General features: G+C 37.6%; 2 pseudogenes; both read left to right on the forward strand.

The window, feature by feature from the left end:
• LOC149220825 (arginyl-tRNA--protein transferase 1-like) overlaps positions 1-3,957 on the forward strand; it is a 78,926-nt pseudogene extending 74,969 nt beyond the window's left edge.
• A 209-nt stretch (positions 3,958-4,166) lies between these two features.
• Positions 4,167-5,349, forward strand: LOC149220826 (microtubule-associated protein RP/EB family member 1C-like; annotated as a pseudogene).
• Positions 5,350-10,532: the final 5,183 nt, after the last annotated feature.

The raw sequence follows: 10,532 nt of genomic DNA on the forward strand, positions 1-10,532 counted from the left end.
AACCAGACAGGTTTCAATAGCGAGATGATGCATCAACTACTCCTAGCTTCTGTCTGTGATATCCAAATGTCTCTCTGGGCAAAGGTTTGGTGAATATATCAACAACCTGTTCTTTGGAGGGAACATTCTCCAATTTGACCTTTTGTTCAAGCACTTGTTCATGGAGAAAATGATATTTGATAGGTATGTGCTTGGTCTTGGAATGCATGACTGGATTCTTTGAAATACTAATTGCACTTGTATTATCACATAGAATGGATATGGGTAGAGTACATGTGATCTAAATTTCTTGCAATGTTTGCATCATCCAAAGGAGTTGTGCGCAGCAAGATGCAACAACCACATATTCTGCTTTAGCTGTAGATAATGCAATTGAAATTTGTTTCTTGCTGAACCAAGACACTAATCTGGAACCCATATAGAATGCACCACCACCAGTGCTTTTTCTATCATCCATGCTTCCTGCTGAATCTACATTTGTATATGCATGAAGAGTAAGATCTGTATCCTTAGGATACCATAAACCAAAATTCTGAGTTCCTTGAAGATATTTGAAGATCCTTTTGACTACCTAAAGGTGTGATTCCTTTGGATTTTCTTGGAATCTTCCAACTATTCCCACTGCATGCATGATGTCTGGTCAGGTACCTATTAGATAAAGAACACTGCCAATCATGGATCTGTAGGTTGCTTGATGTACTGCTACTGATTCATCATTTGAACTAAGACTGCATCGTGTTACCATAGGTGTACATACTGGTTTCGAATATTCCATGCCATATTTTTTCAACATCTAGTTGAGATACTTGGTTTGTGAAAGAAAAATACCATCTTTATTTTGTTGAACTTGTAAACCAAGAAAATATATGAGTTCACCAAGCCGTGACATTTCAAATTCTTTCTACATTACCAAAGCAATGTTTTGACTCATGGCTTCTTCATTGCTACCAAAAATGATATCATCAACATACACAACAAGTATTAGCAATTTATCATTGTCAATCTTTGTATATAGATTACTATCAGCTGATCCTTTTGTGAAACCTTGTTGATGGAGGTATTTGTCAAGACGGTAATACCAAGCCATTGGAGCTTGTCTTAGACCATAGAGAGCCTTTCTGAGTCTGCATACAAGTTTTGGATCATTTCCAAGGATGAATCCATCTGGTTGCTCAATATATACTTCTTCTTCTAAGTCTCTATCAAGAAAGGCATATTTTACATCCATTTGGTATACTTTGAAGTTCTAAAAGCTAGAAAGAGCAAGAAACATTCTTATGGATTCAAGTATAGCAACTAGTACAAAAGTTTCTTCAAAGTCTATACCTTCTTGTTGAGCATATCCTTTACAAACAAGTCTAGCCTTGTTTCTAATAACTTCTCCATTTTCATTCAGCTTGTTTTTGAATATCCATTTGGTTCCTATTATATTCTTATCATGAGGTCTAGGAACTAATTCCCAAGTATTATTCTTTTCAATTTATTCAAGTTCTTTATTCATGGCCTTGATGCAACATTCATCTTTGCATGCTTCATTTACATTTTGAGGTTCAATAGAGGAAAGAAATTCTAGATAGCGTGAAGCTTCTGTAATAGTTCTTCTTGTCTACACACCTGCCTCTTTCTGTCCCCAAATTTGAGTCTCTGGATGATTTTTCTGAACATATTTGGATGGAGTATTTTCTCTATTGTTATCTGCTCTTCTGGTGCTTCATTGGTTTCTTCTTCTTCAGTATTGTCTAATTTGATGCAAAAGGATAATCCTCATCTTCTTCCCACTCTTCAGTTTTTACCTACTTTGGATTTTTTCCTGCTTCATCAACCACAACATCAATACTTTCAACAATTTTCCCTAGTCTTTTATTATAACACTTATATCCTTTACTTCGGGAAGAGTAACAAAGGAGAATGCCTTCATCTGCTCTAGGTTCAAACTTGCCAATATTTTCATTAGTCCTTTTGATGTAACATTTACTTCCAAAAATTTTGAAGTATTTTACTATTGGAGTCTTACCATACCAAAGTTCATGTGGAGTTTGAGTGTTGTTTACTTGAACATTTGTTTTGTTGAGAATAATGACAGCAACAAATGCAGCTTCACCCTAGAAGGTTGCAGGAGTTCCAGACTCATCTAGCATGGCACGAGCCATCTATTGAATAGTTCTGTTTGTTAGACTCCGTCTTCTCAAATCCTCTGTTAGAGTCCAATTCAGACAGGTGGCTATCAAAGTCTCTTTTCAAATATGCAGGCTAATGTCAACCAGCCTTCACCAACCAAAGCTTAGATGTTTGCATAGCTTGTTCTCAGAATGTTTCAATAACACTTGCAGGCCAGAAGGGAGCTTCGATAAGTTTTCATTTCAGGATTGTCATCGTCAAAGTGCTCAAAGGTATTTCTTCTTCAAAACTCGGTTTTGAAGAATAAATTTTCAAGTTTTTTTTCTGTAAATACGCTGCCATGCTACCAGTGTACTTCTCAGAGATTGAAAGGTTTACCATGTATCGTGATTGGGATGCCAAAGTTAAAGACTTGTTGCATTGAAGGCTTGTGTTGGAAGTGGGGAATTACTTGCTGACACTAAATTGCCCCTCACAACTGTGAAAAGATTGACAGTTGGTATGAAGAAAAAATTGAAGGGAGTTTCTAGAGACGTAGAATATACCAACAGTATCTCATTTCAAATTGCAGCCAGCCTGAGGCGTAAGCTAGTGCCAGGAAACATAAAGAGTGCATTTGATGTTTCATTGGATGTCAAAGGTCACAAAGAAATGTCAGAACAACTTTCTCCCATGGTAATAGCAGATAAATTGGCTTCCAAACTAGAAACATTTGGACTTTCTGGTTTCCTTGTACAAGCGTGCAATGGCCATCTCAATTTCATGTCTGTCAGTGTATCAGAGGATTCGATGCAGAGTTTTCGTTGTGAAAATTTTCCTGTTATGGAATATGATCTACCATCTCCAACGAAAACTGGAGGTAATTGTAAAAGAGACAAGGATTTTGATCATAATAAAAATTTTCAGCATCATGAAAAACACAAGCTGGAGATTCGTATGAAAAGATCAAAATTTGATCCTGAAGAGTTTGCCTTGTACAAGAAGTATCAAATAAGGGTGCATAACGATAGACCGGAGGAAATGCGGGAGAGTTCTTACAAAATATTTCTTGTGGAAACTCCACTTATTTTTGTTCCACCAGGGAATGACAACTCTGCTCCTCCTTATGGCTTTGGCTCATTTCACCAGCAATACTTGATTAATGGTAGATTGGTTACTGTCGGTGTGGTTGATATATTACCTAAATGTCTTTCAAGTACATGTTTTGGGATCCTGATTTGGCGTTCTTATCACTTTGGAAGTATTCAGCTCTAGAGGAAATAAAATGGGTGCAAGCAGCACAAAAGCACTGCCCTACTCTTCAGTACTACTATCTTGGTTACTACATTCAGTCTTGTCCGAAAATGAGATACAAGGCAGCATATAATCCTTCGGAAATTCTATGTGATGTGCATTACCAGTGGACTCCTTTCCAGCTTGCAAAGCTGGTGCTTGATAAAGCAGCATACCTTTGTCTCTGTGATGTTTGTGACCATGCAGAACCAATTTTAAAGCCCTGCCACTGATGAAATGCATGATTCCTATGGGCAAGATGATCATGAAATGGAGGATAATCTGGAATTCCGTGATGGAGAGTTACATGAATTTCAAAGCTCAGGTAGCAGTGACCATTCCATGGGTGTTGAGAATGGCGTTGAAGCACCCGCTGTGGATTTTGATACTGAAGATATTGGTGGGGTTTTAATTCAATGGAATGGTTTGCGGTTTCGATTTAAGGACTTGAAGGCTTCTGGTATTATGGGTCGACGGAGGTTTGATTTCTTAACCAGACACTTGTAGAAGTATATTAAAGTAGTTGGCACAGAACGTTCTGAACGTATTGCTTACTATCTGGGTTGAGTGCACAATGTATCTCTAGCAGTGTTCATTGTAATATTATGTTGCATATACTGTTTGTCTCTTTCTATTATAGGCGGAGATGCAAGCGGTGAAAGTGATGCAACTAAAGAATAGCATGTGCATGCGGCCGTTTTTCTTTACGACACAATCAGTAAGGATTAGCAATCGGCCTGAGTGATGACAATGATGGCAACTTGCTCTCAGTTGCCATGGTTGTGGAGGCAAAATCGTGTTTGAGCAATTTGGAAGGCCGAAGCTACATTACATACCCTTGGACAACGTTGAAAGTGTGTGCTACGCATTGGAGGTGTGCGCTACGCATTGGGCATCAGCGGCCAGTGTAAAAATACACAGGCACTACGCATCAGGCTGTGCGCTACGCACTGGGATAGCGCGCTACGCACTCAGTCCAGCACAAAATCTGTTTATATTTATACGCCCAGTCTCGTATCAAATCGACTCCTTCAATTTGCAAAGAGCTAAAGGGATAATCTTACAACAGATATCTAGTGAAGATGGGGACGGAGTATGTAATCCTCGCATATCTATGGAGTGATCTTGAGGCAGGTCCATTTTGAAGCCAAATCTGAGTATGAGATGATCCAAAACTATAAGGTGCTGCAAGAAGTCCTCAACAAGCTTAAGATAGCCAAGCATATTGAAGTAAACAAGCTGGTGAAAGGAAGGCCATTAGATAATCTTGAGTTTATGCAATGGTTGAAATGATACTGTGATTCTACAAATGTTGGAAACTTTACCTACAGGAATGGTTATAATGCAGTTGAAAGAAGAGAAACATGCAAAGGAGGGAAAGAGATAAATAGAAAAGCAGCTTTGAGCCTCCATTCGCAGACAACGGGTGCAACAAAGGCACCTGCAATGTCCAGGCCTACAACTCCGTCCTCTAATAATAGTCGCCGAGCAGATTCTAGACCAAATTCAAATGGACATGTAAGCAAAAACGCTCCAAAGAATACACCACTGCCATCCCCAGCTGCAACACAGGTTGCAGAGCTAAAGGTTGTAGTTAACAACTTGGAAAAGGAAAGAGACCTTTACTTTGGAAAACTAAGGGACATCGAGAGTATATGCCAGAACTCTGAACTCCTAGAAATTCCGGCAATCAGAACAATTCAAAGACTGCTCTATACAGATCACTATGAAGCCGATACTCTCATTGATCTAGTAACAATGAGTATAGCAGAAAATGAAGCCTCGGGCCATGTTACCGAGGACTGTGAAGTTCAACCTTCGAGATCCAGTAACAGGGATAATCAAGATGATTTATCCTTATATGATTCTGCAGCACTATACAATGGAGAGTATACTAAGCCCTTTGTTACAGAGCACTTGATGATCATACCAGGCCAGATGACCACTATTTTTTATTAAAAATGTTTTTTCAAAAGGCAAACGTAAAGTAAAAAGTCAAAGTCAAAGCTAAATTTAAACCGTAGATACTTGCCACAACAGAGAACAAGATTCGATTGCCTATGTTTATCTTCAGTAAATGGGATTTACACTTGTAATGCCACCTCTTCATCAGTTATCAACAGATTCGAGTAGAAGAAGGAGCGTTATTCTATCTTCAGAAGCGCTGATTGTTTTTTTTTAGTTTTATTTATTAATAATGATAAAACAAATCCCTTGTCTTGGGGCCGATTTGTTTTCCCCTAGCAGAGTTTATTTAATGTATTAAAAATCATTTTGTAAAGGTTAGAGGGAGAGTTCTGAGAGCGGTGCGTGGAGAAAAACAGAGTTTCATTGTACAGTTTTGACAGGGATTCAATAAAAAAAATACAGCTCTGACTCCTAAGATTCCTGTGGTATGACATTTGACATATGTTGCTTCTCTGTCTCATACGTTCCTTGTTATGTTTACTGTTTCATTTCATAATCATTTCTGTTGAATACTTTTAAGTGAGAAAGGCAGAATTCAATTTATTTGCTCTGTCTTGAGGAAGTGTTCATATTTAATGTTTTCTTCTGTTTGACAAGGATCCATCTTCTATGCCCTTGTCGACTTCTCAGCAGTCTTGCCATTCCGTTTATCTCAATTTAATTGTTAAATTTCTTGCCTACCTTGCCTCAGGAGATAATCTGTGTTTTTGATTACATTTCCCTGTTCAAGCTGTTCTTTGCCCCATGCAGCCCAGAAAACCCAATCATTCATTAAAACCCCTTTTCATATCTCTTTACTAGCCTAAAATCAGTATTCTTTATCGGTCATCTCAGCCCCTTTGAAAACTTGTCTGCCGAGATAGACCCGGAGAGAGCCCTCTCCTGTCCTCGTAGGGCTAGATACGAGGCTGAGCGTGGTTTGATGTGGCCTCGAGTTTTACCTTCCTCAGCCTGAGGCAGATTCGAGTGCTAACACTGTTCATCCTTTCTACCATTCCATTTTGTTGAGGAGTCCTCGTGGTGGAAAATTCTCTTCTTATTCCAGTTCTTCACAAAAGTCGAAGAATTCATCCGAGGTAAATTCCCCTCCTCGATCAGATTTGAGGCATTTGATTTTACAATTTGATTCATTTTCAACCAAAGATTTGAAGGCTTTGAAATTTTCAAATGCTTCATCTTTGTGCTTTAGAAGTCCTATCCAACACATTCTGGAAAAATTGTCAATGAACAATATAAAGTATTCTTCTCCACGAGGTGACTTTTTCCTTGAAGGACCGCATAAATCAATATGAACAAGTTCAAGAGGCTTGCTAGCTAATCCTTCCTTTTCTGGGAAATGTTCTCTGGTTTTCTTACGAAATTGACATGATTTTCATATTGTATTTTCTGGAATTCTGATGTCAGGAAGATCGCAAACAGCCTGGAATTTGCATGCTTTCCTTATTTGAGGGAAGCTTTGATGCCCCAATATTTTGTGCCATAGCCAGTGTTCATCACTTTTGCTTAGATATCATTGTTGTTGCCCTCCCTTGAGTATGTATAAATTATTTGGAGTTCTTATGCCGCTGATCACTATTTCTCCTATATCAATCTCATGAACAACACATCCATTTAATCGAAATACTACTTCATTTCCTTGATCACACATTTCACTGACACTCAATAGGTTATGATTAAGACCATCAACATACATAACATTCCTAGCTTTAACCTTTTCTTTTAAGAGAACAAAACCTTTACCTTTTATGACAACAAGAGTGTCATTTCCAAATGAGACCTTCTTTTCCTTTTCTAAGGCACTATATGACTGAAGTTTTTCTTTATCACCTGTCATGTGTTTCGAGCATCCACTGTCAATATACCACTGATTTTCCCTTCTGCATACAAGGCTATACCACATATTTCTGTTTGTGTTTCTTTCTTTCTCCATGTTTTGGAACCCAATGAAGTTTTCTCCTTCTGAGATGTTTTCCGAAACGTGCTCCTACATTCAGAATCTACATGCCTGAAATTGTTACAAATAGAGCATCCTATTTCATTTTAAAGAGGAGAAAAGTTATTTTTAGGTCCTTTCAATGATCCCAGTTACATTCCTTTGATTTCGTGCTTCTCTAGTCATGATGGTCTTGTAAGCAACACATTGAGTAGCTTTGTGTCCAAAGTTATGACATGAAAAACATTGGTCATTAAAGTAGTTCCTACGATTATTGAATCTATTGTCCTAGTGATTCATTCTTGAAATAGATTGAGTATGATTTACCTGTGGTTGCTCGTAGCTTCTATTCATCCTTGAGGTAGATTGAACCTAATTTACCTGGGGATCTGCTTTATGCCTTTGCTGACGATTGTCAAACTGTTCACTTCTCCTTTGTCCATCAAGATAGCTTTTGGAAGTTGACAACTTCTGTGTTTGAGATGCTTCTTCACTACATCCAAGACTTGTCTTTATTAGAGGAGAACGTTGCACTTTGATAATTTCATCTAAAGTTTTTGATCCTTTAGCAAATCTGAGATTGAGAGCTTTTGCTTTCTCAATATCTTTTCTTAGACCCACAATTTCACATTCTAATTTTTCATTGTGTTTTTCCCTTTCAGCAAGTTGGAATGTCAGAGTATCTATGATCATATTCTTTTCTTATAAACAAATTTTAAGTTTAGAAATTTCTTCATAAAGACCATATTCATCTAAAGCATCCAAGAAATCATCATCTTCAAAAGCCATCAGAAGTCTATAATCATTACTTTTTTCATCTTCATCACTATTTGATAAACCATCGCTATCTTCATGCGTATAGTAGCTCTTCTTATTTACACTTTGTTTTCTATTTTATGATCCCTTACCTTTATCAAGCTTATCTTTGTGAGGACATTTGGCAGCATAATGACCAACTCTTCCACAAGAAAAACATTTGAAAGGTAGTTTACCTTTGAATATTCCAGAACCTCGTTGAAGGTTCTTGACAAAGTTTGATTCTTCCTCTCCTTCTGATGTATGTCCTGATTCATTGAGTTCTCCTCTTCCTGAAACCTTGAATGTGGCTTCTCTCATATCTGATGGACCCACTTTTCTCATTTCGAAAGAAGTTAGGATTCCGTGTAGCTGTGACATAGTGATACTCTAAAGATCCTATTTTTCTTCTATGGCAGAAACTTTTGATTCAAACCTAGAAGACAAGGATCTTAAAACCTTTTCAACTAAAGTAACTTATTTTATCTCTTCTCCCAAGTTTTTCATGTGATTAACAATCTCATCTATACGTAAGAAGTACTTAGCTATACTTTCATCATTGTGCATTCTGAGAGTTTCATATTAAATTCTGAGAGATTGTAGTTTTTCACATTTTACCTAATTGTCTCCTTCATAGCTTAGAATGATATTGTCCCATATTTCTTTATTGGTTTTTAGCTACATAACCTTGACAAATTTTGATTGTGACAGACTCCCCAATATAGTATTGACAGCCTTGGCATTTGTTTCATACTGCTTTTTACCTGTCGTATCTGTAGGAATTGTTGATGGAAATGTGTATCCTCCTTCCATAATTTCCCAAACATCTGTTCCAAGAGATTGAAGATAGGGTGTCGTTCTTACATTCCAATAGATGAAGTTTCTCCCATCAAAGATTGGTAGTCTAATGGATTCCTCTCTTTCATAGTTACTCATGACGACAGATCTTCCTTCAAGTGATCAAGCTTCTTCTGAAGGACCTGCTCTGATTCCAATTGTTGGAAATAATACTGAGCGGCGGGGGGGGGGGTGAATCAGTATTAGAAAGTCAATAATATTTCTTTTCACAATTAGATTTGTATACGCTACTTCAGTTAATGAAACTTGCATATATACGCAACTGTAGTTAAGGAAACTAGCATATATCCTACAGACTTATAATTTAGTTAATTCATCAGATGTTGATCTTTAATCTCTGCATCAAAACCATATGGTAGTAACCAGGTACAGTAAAAACAGAGCAGACAATCACACACAAGAGCACAAGATATAAGGTGGAAACCCAATGTGGGTGAAAACCACCTGTTGCAATTCGTCTCTATCTTCTTTTAATAAGAAACTTCTTTTTACAATATTTCTGTACTGGTGTAGTCTTATACTAGTACACATGCTTCTACCTGCAAAAGGCTACAACCTTCTCTTTTCTTCGAGGGACCACGTTTCATAAATTTTCAGACTAGATCCATTAATAACATCAATCAAACATCAAAATATATCTGCATCGATCAATCTCCTTTGCACCAACCAAAACTAAATCAAACAATCACTTCTTTGAATGTTTAACCAGAATATAGTAACAGTAACCGAAACCCAAGCCAGAACCCAGAACACTGCAACAACAATCAAAAGTAGCTAAAACATATTTTATAAGGTGTACGCTATTTCAATGTGATGAACCTACGTGCATACGCACTTGTATCAAAGGAAAAACTACGTATACGCACTTTTGGAATGTCGAACCGCCGTGTATACATGCCTTTTCTATAATGAACCTGCATACATATCTATAAAAGATGATTTAACCTTTACAACTATTCAGACATCAGCTACACCCAAATCATCAGATTTACAGATTACGACATGCACCATTTATAAAAGATCAAAACCACACAAAGATACTTCTCTTCAAGCCTTAAGATCTTGACCCATCAATAGAACTTATCCTTCATCAAGCGCTCAGGTTCATCCTTGATTCAGATCCAACTATGCACCATAACCCAAAGACTTGTATTCTAGATCTTATTCTTCATTAGATATGCAATGCTTGAGTGACTTTGCCTAATGATCTTCTCCTCCTTTTATAGTCTTAAGCCTTACTCAATACCATGGTCCAAAACCACTTAGAAGCAATACTTTGGACCAAATACCTAGGGTCAACACTTCGGACAGGATACCTTGGACCAATACCATGCATCAAAATACCATGGACCAAATACCATGGACGAAGACTAGTTTTCCAACATGTACGGGCCTTTCTTCACATGAAAGTGCATGTGTACGCTGTACACACCTTTTGTTCCGCTAACCCGTGTGTACACATGACTTGGACAATAGGGAACCTGCGTATACCTCTCTCTCTTCATTCTGTGAGCCTGAACTATGATCTGTCATCTTTGTGAGTTTACATCAAGGACAATACCTATGTCATAGAACCAAATCTGTGTCA

The sequence above is a fragment of the Pinus tabuliformis genome, chromosome Q (genome assembly GCF_031772625.1).
Source record: "Pinus tabuliformis cultivar Carrire ecotype Pingquan chromosome Q, CPIR1, whole genome shotgun sequence".
NCBI lineage: Eukaryota > Viridiplantae > Streptophyta > Pinopsida > Pinales > Pinaceae > Pinus > Pinus tabuliformis.